The sequence below is a fragment of the Paroedura picta genome, chromosome 2 (assembly GCF_049243985.1).
Source record: "Paroedura picta isolate Pp20150507F chromosome 2, Ppicta_v3.0, whole genome shotgun sequence".
Taxonomy (NCBI): domain Eukaryota; kingdom Metazoa; phylum Chordata; class Lepidosauria; order Squamata; family Gekkonidae; genus Paroedura; species Paroedura picta.
This window is the reverse complement of record NC_135370.1, coordinates 150,066,006-150,084,338: the sequence shown is the minus strand read 5'-3', so window position 1 is coordinate 150,084,338 and position 18,333 is coordinate 150,066,006. Positions and strand designations below refer to the sequence as shown.

The 18,333-nt window shown below is 44.2% G+C and overlaps 1 long non-coding RNA gene across 2 annotated transcripts in view; it reads left to right on the top strand.

The window, feature by feature from the left end:
• Window positions 1–18,124, top strand: part of LOC143828822 (uncharacterized) — a 30,112-nt gene extending 11,988 nt beyond the window's left edge. For both annotated transcript variants that reach the window (XR_013227905.1, XR_013227906.1), the window contains exons 2-3: window positions 15,961–16,170; window positions 17,047–18,124. This is a non-coding gene — a long non-coding RNA (uncharacterized LOC143828822). The remainder of the gene's footprint in view (window positions 1–15,960; window positions 16,171–17,046) is intronic.
• Window positions 18,125–18,333: the final 209 nt, after the last annotated feature.

Below are 18,333 nucleotides of genomic sequence, written 5' to 3'. Positions count from 1 at the left end.
TGAGTGTCATCCGCATACTGGTGACACCTGAGTCCATGCCTCCAGATCAGCTGAGCAAGAGGGTGCATGAAGATACTAAATAACAATGTGGAGAGAACCACACCCTGAGGCCTCCCACAAAGAAGCTCACAACAAAGTGATTGTTCCTCCCCAACTGCTACCCTCTGTCCTCAACCTTGGAGGAAGGAAACCAGTCACTGTAAGACTGTTTCCTGTATCCCCACATCAATGAGTAAATGAGCTAACAACACATGGTCAGTTATGTCCAATGCTGCCATGAAGTCTAACATGAGTGGCACTGACCCACCTCAGTTCAGATGTCTCTGGAGGTCATCCACCAGGGCAACCAAAGCCATTTCCACCCTGTAGCCAGGCCAAAATCTGGGTTGAGTCCAGAAGTGATGCTTCATCCAGGCATGCTTGTAGCTGATTCTCTTCTTTGTGTTCATTGTTGTGGTTTTATGGTGACCACACTTTCTGTATGCCATTTTATGTGACTGCAGAGAGAAAAGTATCACTTAACAATTCTGAATTCCATGAATTTATGGAGACAGTTTCAAGATGATAATGTGTGGAAGTGTGCAGTGCTTCTGTGGCAGAAAACTGACTTTGAAAAACGGAGTGCTTCTTCTTATCAGATTTCCTCCTGCACGTCACAGAATATCTGCCAGCATGAGTGAAAAAGAAATATTCACAAAGTTTTATTTAGGACTCTGATAAACTTGGAGCAGCTCAAATGTGTTTTGCAAAACTTTGAACTTACATTTGGCTAACCTGAGTGATTCTCCAGGAGTCTGAAATATGGGACGTTCTGTATTTGGATGTTTCAGATGACATGTGACACAATGCACTTCTGTGGATACTGTGGCTGGAGGGCACCATCAGGACTGCATGTTTTCAGTAATGGAACCAAAATATACTCAAGGAAACAAATTTGTGGGCATGGAGTTGGCATCCAAAGGACAATACGCCTGTTTTGAGTGTCTAAATAGGCTTTGGGCTTCCTATCAATACCATATTTCCTTAGCACTCAGGATATTTTCAAAGATGTTTGAGAGATCATTTGTGTGGGCATGTGTGTTTGTGCGTAACGCTCAATGTCCAGAATTCAGTCCTTGGCATCTGTAGTTAAAAGGGGATCAGAAAGCCAGTGATCTGGAAGACCTCTGCCTGAGACCCTGGAAAGCCAGTGCCAGGGTACACAATACTCTAGTGATCTTGATCGTTCAGTGGTCTGGCTCTGTATCAGGAAACCTCACTTTTCATGCAAGCCAGGGGCTGTGGTGCTAAAGTACAATGTCTCTCCTAAACACAAGAAAATGCCAGAAGTCCGAATTTTCTGTGGCACAGGGCTGCATGTGACACTGTCAAGCATGCTAAGATTATGGGGATCTCAGCAACCACACAGCACCATAAGGCCATTCTTGGCACATCCTGGAGCAGTTCATAGCTCAGTGCACCAGCAAGGCAACAGATCCCATGGCCGAGTGCCACTGAAGGGGAAGGAGGATTAGCCCTTTTGTTGGAGAGGATTGGGAAGTGGCAAGAGAGGCCTCGGTGCTGCTCCCACAGCATCCTGGTGGCACATGTCTGCTAAGTGGCCAGCAGCATTAGGCACTGAGCGACCTCATCATATATATGCCACCATGGTCTTTTGGCCCTAGAATCCTTGGTGCGCATCTGTCTATCAATGCCTCCTATAAAGGCCTGAGAGGGAATTATTTGGCTTTTTCCCTATGTATTACAGAATACTTTTTTCATTTTTTCTCATGAGAAAAAAATGAATGTTTGGGGAACACCAAAAGAAGAGCCTCCAATTAAACTCATTTTGGAATGAGTGAAATGCTCTTTAAGGCAAGGTTTTACTCATGCAAAAAGTTGGCTGTGAAGATTTTTATCTAAGACAATCTACAGAATAGATGCAGAATTTCCAACGCAGTGTCCGTTAAGCAGGTGGGACCAGTAGAGCTTCTGATTGACCATTTGAGACCCGCAGAGACTTCTAGGTATGCATACAGGTTAGGTATGCATAAAGTATTTTTAGACAGTACGTCATTTTTAAAAGCACCCTGTTGGGAGGGGGAGGTGGGATATAAATAAGGATCAAGACTTGAGACAGGGATAGACTGTCCATTCCTTCTTCTTTTCCTTGATTTTCCTTGAATGAAGGAATATAATGTGTGATCCAGGCAACTGTGGATATCCTGACCAACAAACTTAATGATGATGACAACTGAAAACAGTTTCCACCATCCAGAGAAGTTGCTGCTGTTCACATCTGGGACCATCCAGATCATACGTTGCATTTGTTTACCTGGGCATGTTTGTGGGGAGAGCCAGGGTGTGATCAGAAATGTTCTCTTTCCAGAAAGGAAGGGTTGTCTTTTTTATTGATGCTCTTTATTATTAATAGTACAAATTCTGGGAGGGTTTTTAAATCTAATTACATATGCCTGCTGTAAGTTTTTAAAATGAGATGCATTGTATAAATTAAAACATAAATCTTTATTTCTGACACGCAATGCTTTTGCAAAGAAGAAATAATTTGTTGGTGTGGTTTACCAACAAATCTCACAAATTAAATTTAATAGCCCATATTTATATTGGGTTTCTCTTTCAGGTTAAAGAAGACATAGAAATCAATTTTTTTTAAAGGCATTGCATCATTTTGTGCTCTAAAGTGAAACTCCCCAAACTAACTTTTGTTTAAGAGCAGCTTAACTGGGGCTCAGAAAAATGCCCTTTCTCGACTTGCCACACACAGTGTTTGGAGAGCAGGGGCTATGGTTCAGTGGCAGAGCACATTCCTTGCATGTAGAAAGACGGTCCCAATATCAATCCTTGGCCTTACCAGCTTAAAGGCTTTGGAAAAGACTGTTCTTTTCTTGAGCCCCTCGAGAGCTGCTGCCAATCAGAACAGACAGTACTCTCTATATAAGGCAGCTTCAGGTATTCATATATGTGCATGAATGCTTCTTTGTGGTCAGGGCTTCTTCTCCCTTTCTTCGCAATACCAGTGTAAGAGCAGCGGTCTTACTTTGCTGTGGGATGCTCATGCCCTTTCATTAGGAATTGTGAGCAGCACACTTAAATATTTGGAAAATATTTTTGCTGGTTTTGAGCGTTGGGAATTCTATTGCAACTATTTGGGGCCTGTGTATTCTAACACTGCTGCCACATTAACTGGTATTAGTATTAGTATTAGTATTAGTATTAGTATTAGTATTAGTATTAGTATTAGTATTAGTATTAGTATTAGTATTAGTATTAGTATTAGTATTAGTATTAGTATTAGTATTAGTATTAGTATTAGTATTAGTATTAGTATTAGTATTAGTATTAGTATTAGTATTAGAGAGCTAGTTTGGTGTAGTGGTTAGGAGTGCGGACTTCTAATCTGGCATGCCAGGTTCGATTCTGCGCTCCCTCACATGCAGCCAGCTGGGTGAACTTGGGCTCGCCACGGCACTGATAAAGCTGTTCTGACCGGGCAGGAATATCAGAGCTCTCTCAACCACCCACCACACAGGGTGTCTGTTGTGTGGAGAGGAATGGGAAGGCGACTGTAAGCCGCTTTGAGCCTCCTTCGGGTAGGGAAAAGCGGCATATAAGAACCAACTCTTCTTCTTCTTCTTCTATTAGTATTTATTGCCCAACACTCTCAGCAGAGCCAGCTTGTGGTGGGTTGCAAGATAAAAATTGACAAATACAATCCACTAAAAATCTAATTCAAAATAATAAAGTAGAATAAAATGACATACTTCCATTCAGCTGGGATGGGTAGGGAAAGCTGTATGACTTCCCTCTAGATTCCAACCTTCCTCTAAGTTGTATAATTTGCCTCTCTAACTAACCATCCTGGCTGATTTAGCCTGCCTGCCTACCCAACATCCAGATTTGAGCATGCTCACTAATACTACATGTACTACTTATTTATTTATCACACGGCATGTGTGGAGTGTAGCCAGGGGATCCTTAGTATGTCTGGCTGCCAGGCAAGAGACATTTGGAAGTGGTTTGCCATTGCCTGCCTCTGCGTCATGACCCTAGTGATCCATCCAAATACCAGCCAGGGTGAACCTTGCTTAGCTTCTTATGCAAACTGTATGGGCCATTGCACTGACCCTTGGGAACTGTAGTCCAGCAATTGGGGATTGGGGAATCAAACCTGGCTCACCAGATTAGACGTCCACACTCCTAACCTCTACACCAAGCAGGCAGTGAGATCATCCAAAATTAGATCTATAACAAATGTCTACCCCACCTTTCTCAAAGTGCATTTCTTCATTTCTTTCCTTTTATCCTCACAACCCATCTGTCTGAGTGGGTGTGGCTAACCCAAGACTAGCCAGCAAGTTACAGTGTCAGATTGGGGATTTGAACTTGGCTATTCCAGATCCTAATTGGACACTTGAACCGCTATACCACACAGGCTCCAATGGGCCAGAAAACCCCGTTGGTTTGAACACAGGAGAGGTTTTCTACTCTTTCTATCTGTGCAGCCTGCCCTCCCAGCTTCTTGTGAGTAAACGGTGGCAAATAGTAGAGACCAGTTCAAAAGCTAACCCGTGCTGAGAATCTGAATCAATACCCTTTATTTCTGGCACTTTTTGACCGGTGGCCACTTTTCAAGCACCTGCCTTTATTTTCTGATGAGTTATGCCTACCACAAACGAATCACCTTGGCTTCCATTGCAAAAACCATGGAGGCGGATGGTTTCTTGAAATAACATTGGCTAGGATGTTGCAATTCCATTCATTTTTAGCACTCTGAGTCCCAAAAGCTTCCTGGATAGGGAGGCCAAGGACGAGACCTCTCGTTTTATTTTCTGCTGTTATGCCTGCCACAACCAACCAACCTTAGGTTCCATTGCAAAGAGCATCTGAAGCTAATGTAGGCCAGGAGTTTCTGATTCTCTTCAGTTGTAGCCCTGCAACTTCCCAGTGTTGGTCCCAAAGCCTGAGGGGAAGTTTTGAGGCTCACAGCTTTATCTTCTGCTGAATTATGCATGCTATGAACAGGCCAGAAATGGAGGAAGGCATAGATCCAGAAGGTAGATCTCCCCTATCATGGTGGCACGGTAATGGTAAAAGGTATACCTGTTGAGTTTTTGCCTCTTCTGCAATCCTACAGGTACAGACCTTCTGTCTGGTAACAAGATGGCTCTAGAAGACCAGCATCGCAGGAAGGACAGATGGCTTAGCTCTGAGATGGCACTCTCCTCCTTCTGCTTTCCCTGTGATTTGTGCCTCCTGGGCCTTCTTGCAGGGCCTTGGACAGGCCACAGTTTCAGTGCTCTCCATCAGTAAAAGGGAGGGAACCTGTCGAGGCATTTCCCAGCTTGACTGGGAGTGTTAATTCATTCATGATCCCCCCTCAAGCCAATTCTGAGCAATGAATGATTCCATGGTGCTGCCAGACAGGAAGCTGAGTGTGGGGAAAGCAAGGGGTGAAGAAGGGGGCTTGCGCCTCTTTCCCATTTCCATCCGGCTGAGCCTTCTGCTCTGAATTCTACCAGCTCTGGTTCTGAAAACTCCTCAGACCCCCTTATCAGAATTCAGCATTGCAAGAGGCTGTTTTAATCCTCCCCATATCTCCCTTATTTTTCCCCCTTGCCAAGCTCGCTGGGCTGTAATGTTTCCCTCCACGTAATCCATCACAGACACAATGTCGCTTGTGCAAATTAAAATGCACCTCTGAATAATAAAAAGGGGGCCTCCCCCCCTCCCTTCCCAGCAGCAGTACCTAAACACAATCCATTTGTCTCAGGGCAGGCATTCCAAGAAGTTAACCCTGTGTGTGTTTCTCAGGAAGTGAGCCCTATGTTTTCTGTGGGATCAGTCATTGTTGACAGGAGATCTGGCCTGATGGGAGCAAATAATGCCCACCGCTCTTGCTCTCCCGGTCAGCTGAGTGATGTTGCTCCCATGTTGGTCACTTTGCCTTGGAGAGGGCTGCAGGTGTCTTGGCCATCTCTTCATTTCAGTAGATCTGTTAGCCCAAAACCAACACACCCGGTATCCTATGCAGACCTTCAGCCTGGATTTAGATGAAAAGTCTGGATACCTTCTAGCGCTGTAAAGGCCGATTCTGATGTCTGAAAGGTTTCATAGTGCTAAGCAGTTATATTTAGCTGATGAGTCACTTATTGGCTGCTAATAAAAGGTACAGTTATCACAGAACAAACAGTACAGGCTGTGTTGGCCAATATTCAGACCAGACACAGGAGAGAACAAGAGTACAGGGATTTTAAGAGTGATATCCATGGCATTTGGGGTGGATTAGCTTGGAGGAAAAAACTACAACTGCTGGAGGTCTGAAAGACATTAGAGTCAAACCTCCCTCTCCATAGCATCATTTGCATTCCATAATGTCCATAAATTTGGACATTTTAGGAAATCTGTTGCAAAACTTGTATATTTTTGTTCAATTTTACTCCGGTACTCGAAAGTGACTAGGACTCTTAATAGTGCTAGTTTTATTTATCAAACTTTTTTATGCACCTGCTTTTCTTCTGGACTTCCTAAGACCCAAGAGGGATGGAACTGTGGTTGCAAGAGGAAGGTACACTGGGGAATCCCTGGACAGCCAGGCAACTAATAAAGGAAACTCTTTTGTTCCCTGGAAACTGTGGTTCCTTGCCACCTGCTTCTAGTCCACTGCAGCAACCGGGCAAACAGTTACTTGAACCCTGCAGCCACCTCTCTCTATTCTGGGCACCGCTGAGCTGTGATACAGAAGATGTGTATCCATCACATTAAAGAAGGAAGGGGGTGATGAGAAACCTGGGTCTGCTCTTACCTTGCGTAGAGCAGGGGGTTGGACTAGATGGCCTGTATGGCCCCTTCCAACTCTATGATTCTAGGATTCTAGGATTCTAGGATTCTAGGATTCTAGGATTCTAATCTGGCGAGCCAGGTTTGATTCCCTGCTCCATCTTCACATGGAACCAGCTGGGTGACTTTGGGCTCACCACGGCACTGATAGAGCTGTTCTGATGGAACAGTAATATCAGGGCTCTCTCAGCCTCACCTCACAGCATGTCTGTTGTGGGGAGAGGAAAGTGAAGGGAAATGTAAGCCACTTTGAGACTCCCTGGTGGAGAAAAGCAGCATATAAAAACCAACTGTTGTTGTTGTTGTTGTTATTATTATTATTATTTTATTATATTAGCCACCCAAACCCAATTAAGTATAATCTGCACATTTGATCAACGTATCATCTCATCCAAATCATTAATTAAAATGTTAAACAAGATGAAGGTGAGCCATGGATTCTCCTGACAGGTTCCCTTTGGGTCCTATCAGCCAGCCAATTACAAATCCATTTGATTGTTTTATCCATCCCTTTTATCCATCCCTTTTTTATCCATCCCTTTTTTTTACTATCTCATACGAATATCATGGGGGATCTTATCAAAGGCCTTACTAAAATAAAGGTATACTATAGCCACTGCATTTCCTCCATCTACTGGACTAGTCTATCATTTTTAGAAAGTAGAGAGAAACCTAACTGTTAACTTTTGTCTGCAGTCATTCTGCTGTTCTGGAGTCAAACAGGAAGGAAGTGTACTCAAAGCAGTAGAAAGTGTCCAGTGAGCAAACCGGACATGGGAGGAGACTATTTGAAACCTTCCAGGAATTTCCTAATCTATCTATGCATATCTTGTCCAATGTCCTCTGCCGGATATTCTTTCCTATGTTGTTGAATCATGCACACTGCAGATCTAAAGGTGCCAGTTTCCATGTGCGACTTTGGAATCCCCTGAAATTACAACTCATCTCTGGGCAACAAAGATCAGTTCCCCTGGTGAAAATGTCCACGTAGAAGGTGGACTGCATGGAATTTTACCCCACTGAAGTTCACCCCCTCCCAAAATCCAGTTTTTTCCCAATCTGAAGCTGGCAACCCTATTTCCAAAGTTAGTCAGGGATGTTGCAAACTTTGAATTGAACTTACTGCTATACTGCTATACTGGGAAAGTTCTGTTCTAGTTTTGGAAAGTGGAATGCAGTTATAAATTCATAAAGAAGATTTTAATTATTCAGTACCAACCTGCAATAATATGGCATGGTATTGTTGAAATCCTGACTGTCCCAGGCACGGCCTGAGACAAGGGAAATGGAACGATGGAAAATGGAGAACTCTTGAGGCTTCTTTAAAGGTACTGGTGAGTTCCTCCAGCATCAGGGGTGGAGTGTGGCCATGGCCCAAGCTGTTCATCAGGGGAGTTTTGCTGGTATGACCATGAATGGGAAGAGCAAAAGACCAAGACCAGTGTAGTTTCCCATTATTCTTAATCATTAATGGAAATATAGAAATAGTGCAATTATTTCCAGAATTCTAATTAAGACTAATGAAGAGTAATGGATTTCTGTTCTATATGTCCAGCTGAAGGAAAATACACAGCTCTTTAATTTGCATTGGAAGTGGCGTTTGAGAGAGGCATAGTTCTACTCTGGAAACATTTCCTTGGATGTGTGGCTGCATTCTGCCGGTAGGCCCTTCTCTTGAGCTGCACAGCTCCTGGGGATCGTGTCCTTCTCCGTTCAGGGGACTGAAGCACCATGAGTCTGACTTCTGCAGTTGCAGCTTCTCATGGGCCCAGAGTAATATTAGGCTCTCTGGCCTCTCATCCTAATGGATTTCATTTTCAGAGAAATGAGATTTAAAATTTGGCTTACAAATAACAATATACCTTACTGAGGTCTTTGACATTGGAATGCATGATGGGGTATGGAAAACCCAATTAAAAACAAATCTTAAATACAATAGCAAAAAGTTGATGTTTGTTTTTTACAGAAAGATGTGAACATAAAATGTTTGGGGGAGAATTGGAAATCATTTTTGGATTTCTGATTTCCAAAGTGGGGGTGGGGAGCTGATGACGGTCTGGGCCATTGTGCTGGGGAAGGCAGATTTAACTCTTAGCCCACCCTGCATTGGTTCCTCAGCTGCTGTGGTAGCTCAGGAGCCAGACAGGCAACATAGAGGTCCCTGTTTCCCCACCCCATCCCATGGAACTTAAATGGGGAAGGATGTGTTGAATTGGGGAAAAGCTACTGGAAGAAGATTCAGCACCAGGGCAGCTGCTAAGAAGAGCCAAAAAGCACTTTGGGAGCTCATTAGCTGACCTTGGACCAGTCACACTAAGCTCGGCCTAAACTATTTGTTTCTTTAGACAATGTCAATATCTCCTCTCTAGGAAGCCAACTGGTCGCATGGTTTTTGCTGGGATAATTTGAAAGAAAGAAAGCACCTTGAACTCCTTGGAAAGACAAGATTTTTAAAAATGTAATAAACAGAAAGACCGCAAATGTTGTCAAGTGCTGTTCGGAGCTTTTCCAGCCTGGATTTTAGTCTTCTCCATCCATCTTCTCCAGGCAGCTATGAAAGGCTCCACTTGGCCCAAATCTGCATTTCCTACTGAAGAGAACCTATTCCAGTCAAAAAGAAGTCTCTGCACAGAGCATCTCTCTCTCCTTTTACATTCATAGGACTTCTGATGTGGAACACCTTGTGCAGACTACACGGGAAGGACTGTAAACACACGCCCTGAGCTGGACAGCCCCGGCAAGCCTGTCAGATTTCAGAAGCTCAGCAGGACTGACCCTTGCTAGTATTTGGATGGAAGACCTCCAAGGGTTTGGATGGAGGTCCTCCAAGGAATGCTTGGAGAGGCAGGAAATAGCAAGCCACCTCCAAACGTCCCTTGCCTGGCTGCCAGACAATCCTTGGCTCCCCTAGCTACACTACACACGTCATATGATAAATTAAAAAAATTATATTGTGAGCACTGTAGACTATTGACTGGAATATGTAGACACAGTGTGGCATACACCAAAGCAACAAATACAACAACCCTGGCTGTATCCATGAATGGCTAGATATGGTGTTATTGTTGCACCAAAGCCCAATTATTCTTGTGCAGTCCACATGGCATACTTGAATTGTAAATGATTGATACCATGCAATGGTAACACAGTGTCCAAAGCTGTGTGGATGCTCACACAGCATCTTAAAATGCCTTCTGAAATGAATGACTTCTGGATCACCTTCCTGTCCATCTGCTCTAGAGCCCTTCCTCTTGTACCCTGTTTATGCACAAGCTATCAGCCCAGCTCTGATTTGGCCCCTTGACTCCTATCCATCTCTCAGTCCACTGGCTTTATCATTCCAGCCCAATCCCATTGACAACAGGATTCCTGAGCAAGCAGCAGACCATATCTGATGAGTACAATAACCATCCAACTAGATGGGGATGATAAGACTGGGAGTCCAGCAGGTGCCTTCCTGGATCCCTGTTCCAATGGACTTCCAAAATTATTCATGGCTTTGGCTGATTTTTCCATGAATCACATCTTTGGCTTTCCATTGTGTAGAAGAAGATTTCTTTTTCTCTGAAATGGTCCTTCATTTTGTGCCATTTAACAACTGGGTTTTTTTTTTTTGCTGCCTCTCAAAGCCTATTTTCATTTAATATTCATGAGCTCTCCCATTTCATGCAAGCAGAGCAAGCTTTTAGTCTTGATATTCTATCCTCTCTTGTCTCCCCCATGTGCCTCCAAACCCCTCGCAGTAGGAAAGGAGGCAGACAGTGATCTCTTGATGGCCTTGGGTACAGGAGGGCCCCATAGCTAGGATCATTCCAGTCTTCTGCATATTTTTTTTTCCAGACCATGATACAACAGGCTCAAAAGTCTGCAATTTCCTAGAGTTTTTCTGGCCATCAGTTCTCTGCATGGATATTCCACAAACATTATGTCGTCTGTCCTAGCTGTGTAAGTAGAAATATATTTTAAAATAAATGGACAGACCCTTCTAAAGAGATAAAATCATAGAATCATAGAGTTGGAAGGGACCTCATGGGTCATCTAATCCAACCCCCTGCACTTTGCAGGACTCTCACAACCCTATCACTCATCCACTGTAACCTGCCACCCCCTTGAACCTTCACAGAATCAGCCTCTGTGTCAGATGGCTATCCAGCCTCTGTTTAAAAATTTCCCAAGATAGAGAACCCACCACCTCCCGAGGAAGCCTGTTCCGCTGAGAAACCGTTCTTCTGGCTGTTTAGACTAAATTTCTTTTGCATTAATTTCATCCCATTGGTTCTGGTCTGTCCCTCTGGGGCAAGAGAGAACAACTCTGCTCCATCCTCTACATCAGTGGTCCCCAACCCCTGGTCCGGGGACCAGTCCTGGTCCATAGATCAGTCGGTACCGGGCCGTGGCTCCTCCTCGTCCTCCTCCCCGGCTGCTGCCTCGGGGGCTGCCCTGCCACTCTGCTGCTGGCTCACCTTTGGTGCTCTCCAGTGGCCGCCATGGCTGGGGCTCCCCCTCGGCACGGCACTGAGCAGTTGCTCCTGGCAGTGCCCCCCAGCAGGCGGCAGGAAGTCAGGCACCACTGGGAAAGCAAGTGGAGCAGGGGCTCAGGCGGTGGCAATGGCAACGTCCCTCAGCAAAAGACTAACCCCCCTCCCCCCGGGCCTCGGTAAAATTGACAAGCGTTGACTGGTCCCCGGTGATAACAAGGTTGGGGGCCACTGCTCTACATGGCAGCCTTTTAAATCCTTGAAGATAGTTATCAGATCTCCTCTCCAGGCTAAAGAGACCAAGCTCCCCCAGCCTTTCCTCATACGTCTTGGTCTCCAAACCCCTCACCATCTTTGTTGCCCTCCTCTGGACACGCTCCAGTTTGTCTACATCCCTTTTCAACTGTGGTGCCCAAAACTGAACACAGTACTCCAAGTGAGGTCAAACCAGAGCAAACCTCCTGCGATCTGGACACTGTAGTTGTGTTTGCCACCCCTCCCAGTTTAGTATTGTCTGCAAATTTAATAAGTACCCCCTCTAATCCCTCATCCAAATCATTTATAAATATCTTGAACAACACAAGCCCCAGGACAGATCCTTGGAGCACTCTACTTGTCACTCTTCTCCAAGAAGATGCTGAAGCATTTACAAGTACCCTCTGGGTACTTGTCTGTCAACCAGTTATCCATCCACTTAACAGAATTAGGATCCATACTGCATTTTACCAACTTGTCAACAAGAATATCATGTGGAACCTTATCAAAAGCTTTACTGAAATCCAGATAAACTATATCCACAGCATTCCCCTGATTCAGCAAGGTAGTCACTTTCTCAAAAAAAGAGATAACTTTGGCTGATGTGGCTTGTTCTTGAGAAACCCACACTGAGTCTTAGAAATCACAGCTCTCAGTTTCAGCTGCTCAAGGACCAACTGTTTGATTATTTGTTCCAATATTTTTCCAGCTACTGATGTCAGGCTGATGGGTCAGTAGTTATCCGGATTTGAGGAGACCCCTAAGTAAAGAAGAAAGCGGTGCAATCTTACTACAGGGTTTACCTGTCAATGTCCTCTTCCTCTTGGTGGCCAACCAGATGCCTCCAAGGCATGAACAGCAATACTTACTGTTCCCCCTCCTGTGATATTCAGAGGGATGTTGTCTCTGAATCTAGAGATTCTGCTTCACCATTGTGGATAGGAATATGTTATCTCCCACCCAACTGCACCAACAGTCTGGCTAACTCTGATTCCCCAACACCTCAATAGCCTTTTCCCATGCTTTAAAAAAATCTGGCAATGTCTTTGGTCACCTCTACTTGCTTTGTGCTCACTTTCAAGAGCAAAAATAAAAACTGGACAAAAAAGGAAACAAAAAAAAACATGCTTCCCCTCCAATCACATTACAGACCAGCTTACCTTGTACATGTCCTTTATGCTAGAAATTCTAGAAGAATTTGACTCAGACTGCAAACAGAAGCTAATAGTTATCAAGGCGTAAGTACCACATATCCCAAGCCTGTGTATGTGGTAGCTGCATGTAAACTGTATGTGGGGCACATGCAGCCAGTCATATGTAATGTTCAGCCCACATCATGTGATGTATTTAACCACATCTGTGCCACCTGACATTGGTTGATGCTGCAGATCTGCCATGTGGATCTCTACTGGGTCCACACTGGAACATCTTGGAGGGCCCACATCCAGCCGGTGCTGAGGCAGCTGCATTGGCTGCCAATTGCTGCCTGGATCCAGTTCAAGGTTTTGGTTTTAACCTTCAAGGCCATACGCGGGTTGGGACCCACATACCTGAGGGACCGCCTACCGCTCTATGCCTTACGCTCTGCGGGTGAGAACCTGTTGGTTGTCCCCAGCCCGAAGGAAGCGTGCCTAGCCTCGACCAGGGCCAGGGCTTTTTCAGTCCTGGCCCCTACCTGGTGGAATGAGCTCCCGGGTGATCTGCGGGCCCTGCGGGATTTATCAGCTTTCCGCAGGGCCTGTAAAACGGAGCTCTTCCACCAGGTCTATGGTTGAGGATGGGGTCAGTGAATCAGGGACATCGCTCCCCGCCTAGGAGTTGGAGTGTACGCTACTCCCCTATCCTTTCCTCTTCACCTCTTTAATAATTGCGGGAGGGATGGGATTTTTAGCCGTCATGTTAGTAGATTGATGTTTTAATGGGAATTTTAATGGGGTTAGTTGTTGTGACCCGCCTCGAGCCTGTCGGGAGAGGCAGGAAATAAATCTAAAAATAATAATAAAATAATAATAATAATACTGGTTTGCCAGGCTTTGCTGTGTGGTGAGTTTCCCAGTGACAGGGTCATTTGTGTCTACTAGCCCATGAACACCATGGCAGAGTCATTGGCTTGTGGGTTGTGACCCAAAGTGACTTGACTTCTGAGCTGAAATGCAGCACTACCCTGGACCCATATCCCGTTATGTGCCAGCTTCATTGCTCTGACAGCATGAAGAATGCTGAGCTTTGTTCCTATTGCTGTTGCCATTCATCACCCTCTTGTAAAGCGAAAACCTTCTGCCTGCTCTCCCACTGGTTCAATGCTTTCTTCCCCTCACTCTGCCATTGAGGTGTTTCATTTCCACAAAGCAAATGTCCCTCCCCAATAGTTCCAAAGTGACTCGGAAGGGACCACTGCCCATTCTGCTTCGTGTGTGTCAATAACAGCAAAACCAGAACCCAGAATCCCAGAGATGTTCTGATGATTGTTCTTCTGTGCCAAAGCTTCATGAAACAGTTTTACCTGCACCCCCTGTTGCACTCGCTGCTCTGTCCCTCTCTTGCCCCCTTTTCCTTAAGAAAAGAGTCTTCAGCAATCCAATCAAAGTCTATTCTGTTGCATACAGATGCCCACTTGGCAAGCCTGGGACCACTACACATCAGGGAGCTCCCAACAGGAAGACCCAACACTGACATTGGTCCTCCTATACTGCTGAACTGAACACGCCTACAGTCATGTTATCAGTCTTTCAAGTTCATCATGGTCTGACTAGCAGCGACTTTTCAGGGTGGCCCATAGAGATCTCTGCAACTGGATCCATCCAAATGGGAGATGCTGGGGTGTGGCCCTGGGCTCCTCTGCAAGCAAAGCAGGTCCTCTATTGGAGAACCCCAGGCTCTCTTCAAGAGATAAATCCCAGAGAGTCAGGGTCATGTGTTCCTTCAAAGGCCCAGTTGTCCTCATCTTGAGTATCATGCCTCAGGCCACTCAACCATCTGTACTGCTACAAGGTGCTTCTCACAACCTGTTCGTTTCATTGATCAAGGTTCGGGGTTGAGTGCAGCCAGGAATTCTGCCAGTTAGTTGCGTCTTCCATTCCCCCAACCTGCCCTTCACTCCTGGGTCACTTCCTTTGAGAACCTCAAGTCAGTTCAGGCCCACGAGTCTCATCTTCTTGCTATTGTCATTCAGTTGCTGGCTGCAAAAGCCAGATGCATCTCTCAGATGGCCCATTAGTTCCTGGGGTATTTATTTGGATACAAGGGCCTTGTTTTAGTAAATAACTCTGCTTGGCATCATGGCCTTCCTTACATGGGAGGGCCCACTTTGTCACTTGGTTGCATGTAGCCATCACTCTATGAGACACATGAGAATATACTCAGGCTACGAGAGGGCTTCAATAAGGGTGGTACTTAGAAGGATAAATATAAAAATTGGGGGGCTCCAAGAGAGATATACTTGGGTATATTTTATAAATGTGGGAGCCTCCTCATTTATATTTTTACCACCTTTATAGCTCCCATTATTACATCATATGAGTATATTTAAATATTAGACCACCGAAGAAGACCCCAAGAGAGGTTGAAACACATTTGGGTTTTTGTCATTTGTCCATGTATCAATGTGCTTTGGATTTGCGCAGTACTGTGTGACTAATGTAGATGTTTTAAAATTGTATATGTGCACATGAATTAAAATAGATATTTGTATTTATATTATAAAATTATATATATATATATATATATATATATATATATGTATATGTATATGTATATGTATATGTATATGTATATGTATATGTATATGTATATGTATATGTATATGTATATGTATATGTATATGTATATGTATATGTATATATAATTTTATAATATAAAATAATATATAATGCTGCTCAGCCTTTTAGGTTCACAGCTTGTGTTATGCAGGTTGGGTGACTTTATTCCCTCTTTTGTTGTTCATTACTTGCTTGCATGTATTCATAAGTTTTGCATTTTTTCTTGCCATGAAGACTCTCCTCCTTGACTTGTCATTGCTTTTATTTATTTGGGTTATTTGTGTGGCCTCTTTGGCGGCCCACCAGAGGTGGCTTACAATGGAAACGATATAACAACATAAAAACAAGCCATCAAATGTAAGCCATGGTTTCCCTCTGATGGAGTCTGATGGTCCTGCTTTTCAGTTCTCTCAAAGCATCTACCAAAGAAAACGTGAAAGCCAGTAAACTCCTTTATGTGTGTACCTGCACTGAACTTTGAACATTAACACTGTTCCTTGGACATATCAGTCATGCAACACCATGATTTCCTATTGGCTGCTGCTACAGCAGGGTCATAAAACGGGTTTTCCCACAGTGGCAGCTGCTTGAAGACCTGTCTGTCTGATAACCATTTTATTCCACCTCTCAAGGCAGCCCTCAAGTCCCAAGAAGCACCAGGAATGTTTGTGATTGATTTCCAAGGATTAAATACCCTGGGCAAAAAGTGGATGCAGAGACGTACAGCGGGACAGAATTAGCCTGTCTTCATTGCAAGTGCCAGTTGAAAAAGTGTCTTTTGAAAGCATCTTTTGTCTTCTGAACCAGATGCCAACATCTCTCCTTTGCTTCTGGGGCTGCTGGTAACTGATTCTTATTACCCTTATTTATAGGATGCCGTAAACATTCTGAGCACTTTACAGACACATAAAAGACAAGATTCCTGCTCTCAAAGGAGATGACAGTGTAACTCAGACATATGAGATACATGCTGGACCATAATTCAAAGTGATGGGGGTTGATGGGGAATTCGTTGAATGGTGCCTCTGAATCCCACTGCATCTATGAAAGAGAGGAAACCAGGAACAATCCTATGAAAACCTGGAACAATCCCGACAAATGAATGTGTAGGCCAAAAGACAGGAAGCATCAAAAGCAATAAAGAATCAGTACAATAAAATTATTTTTAGGGCCTATTCTGGGTGAAAACGTAAGGAGGAGGAAAAGGGAACACACATGTAATAATAAACACATCCAGATGCTTGGATACCTTTGGGGATGTGTAGCAATTGTTGTCAATAGAGGGGAGTTTAGGATTAATAAAGATCAAGAGAACTTGAATTCAGTGAGATATGGTGGGCACTTGGCTGTATTCTTTTTATATATCTATAAATTTTAGGAAACTGTAATAGAATAGAGCAGGGATAGTCAAGCTGGGGTCCTCCAGATGTCCATGGACTACAATTCCCATGATCCCCTGCCATAATATGCTGGCAGGGGCTCATGGGAATTGTAGTCCATGGACATCTGGAGGACCCCAGCTTGACTACCCCTAGAATAGAGGGGATACAAAAAGGAGAAGGGGATTATAATGTCTACATATCAAGGATAAATATATATTGCAGTGTATATAAAACAGAAAAAAATATTTCTCCTCAACATCCCCTTCATTATTATTTTTAAGCCCTTATCTGTAAAATGCAATAGTCCTGAGTTCTATTGGTGTTGTATTTTTCAAGGTTATGGATTCAGTCTCTCTTGGTCAAAGGACATGTCTGCTGCCTGTTGCTAAACAGGAGCTACCTCCACACATCATTGGAGATTTCACTACGCCTTCATTGTGGGGACCCTTTGCAACTGAGCTGGCTCATCCACACAGGAAGATTCTGTTGTAAATGCTGTATCCAGTGATGCAACCATGGACTTCTTCAGCTCAAGAATGGTGAACCTGACAGAAAATGCTGGCAGTCATTGACAACATACGTCTGAAGCAAATTAGAAAGATCAGTTCCAACTTGGACTGCCCCAGTCTAGAAAGGGAGGTTTGTATGCAGAATGAGGCACATGATGTTGATGCAACACGGTGTGTGTGCATTACCATCACAATGTCTTTTTCAGCCCCACTAAGTTGGTGGGATGTGTCTCTGGTCCCCATCCAGGACCATTTGAGGTTGTGCTGGGCCTTCTCAGTATAACTAGAGCTGAACCAGAGCCAGTACTTAGAGGACACAAGACATAATGAAGAGGTATCAGTGTACACTGTAAAAACAATCAGCAGGATGCAGAGGCATTTAAAAGGCTGCCAGATAAGGAGTATCATGACTTTTCCTTCCCTTGTGATACAATTACGGCAGTGTGGAATGACTGTGTGAACAGCAGCCGACAGGGGTACCCCTGATGCTTTTAACCAGAAACTCCACCCCCCCACACCTTCCATGACCTTGTAAAATGTGTTTGCTGGGAGCAGGGGGAGGAATAAAGAAGCAGTGTGATCCTAAGCAGTAAGACCCTTCCATTGAAGTCAATAGGTCTAGAAAGGTGTAAGCTTTCCTAGAATGGCACTGGGAATTCACACAGTGGGGATTCCTTCAGAAGCAAAACATCTGAAGAGTTCCAGTAAGTCTAGTGGCATTTCTCAGAAGACAGGGTGGTGTTCTGGACAACTCTGGAGTTATATTAAGGCCAAATTTGGACTGAACTCAGGTTCACTTAAAGTAAACTAATCCAAAGAATTGCAGAGAAAATCCAAGACATTCTGATGACATTTTTCAGGGGTTACACACGTTTCTGGGGACCTATTTGGGTGGAAAGGCAAGTGTGGGAACATTTAAATAAAACATTGTCTTTAAAATGTTTCAAATGTCCTTGCAAGCTGTTTGCTTCCCTGACATACAATGCCACCTGCTCCTTCAGCATCATTTCTTTAACATTTGGGAACAGCAGTAACCTCGCTGCTCTTCTCCTGAATCACTGGACAATGGGTTTTGTGTTACTGGTCGGACAGGAATGCCACATGCTGGATTATG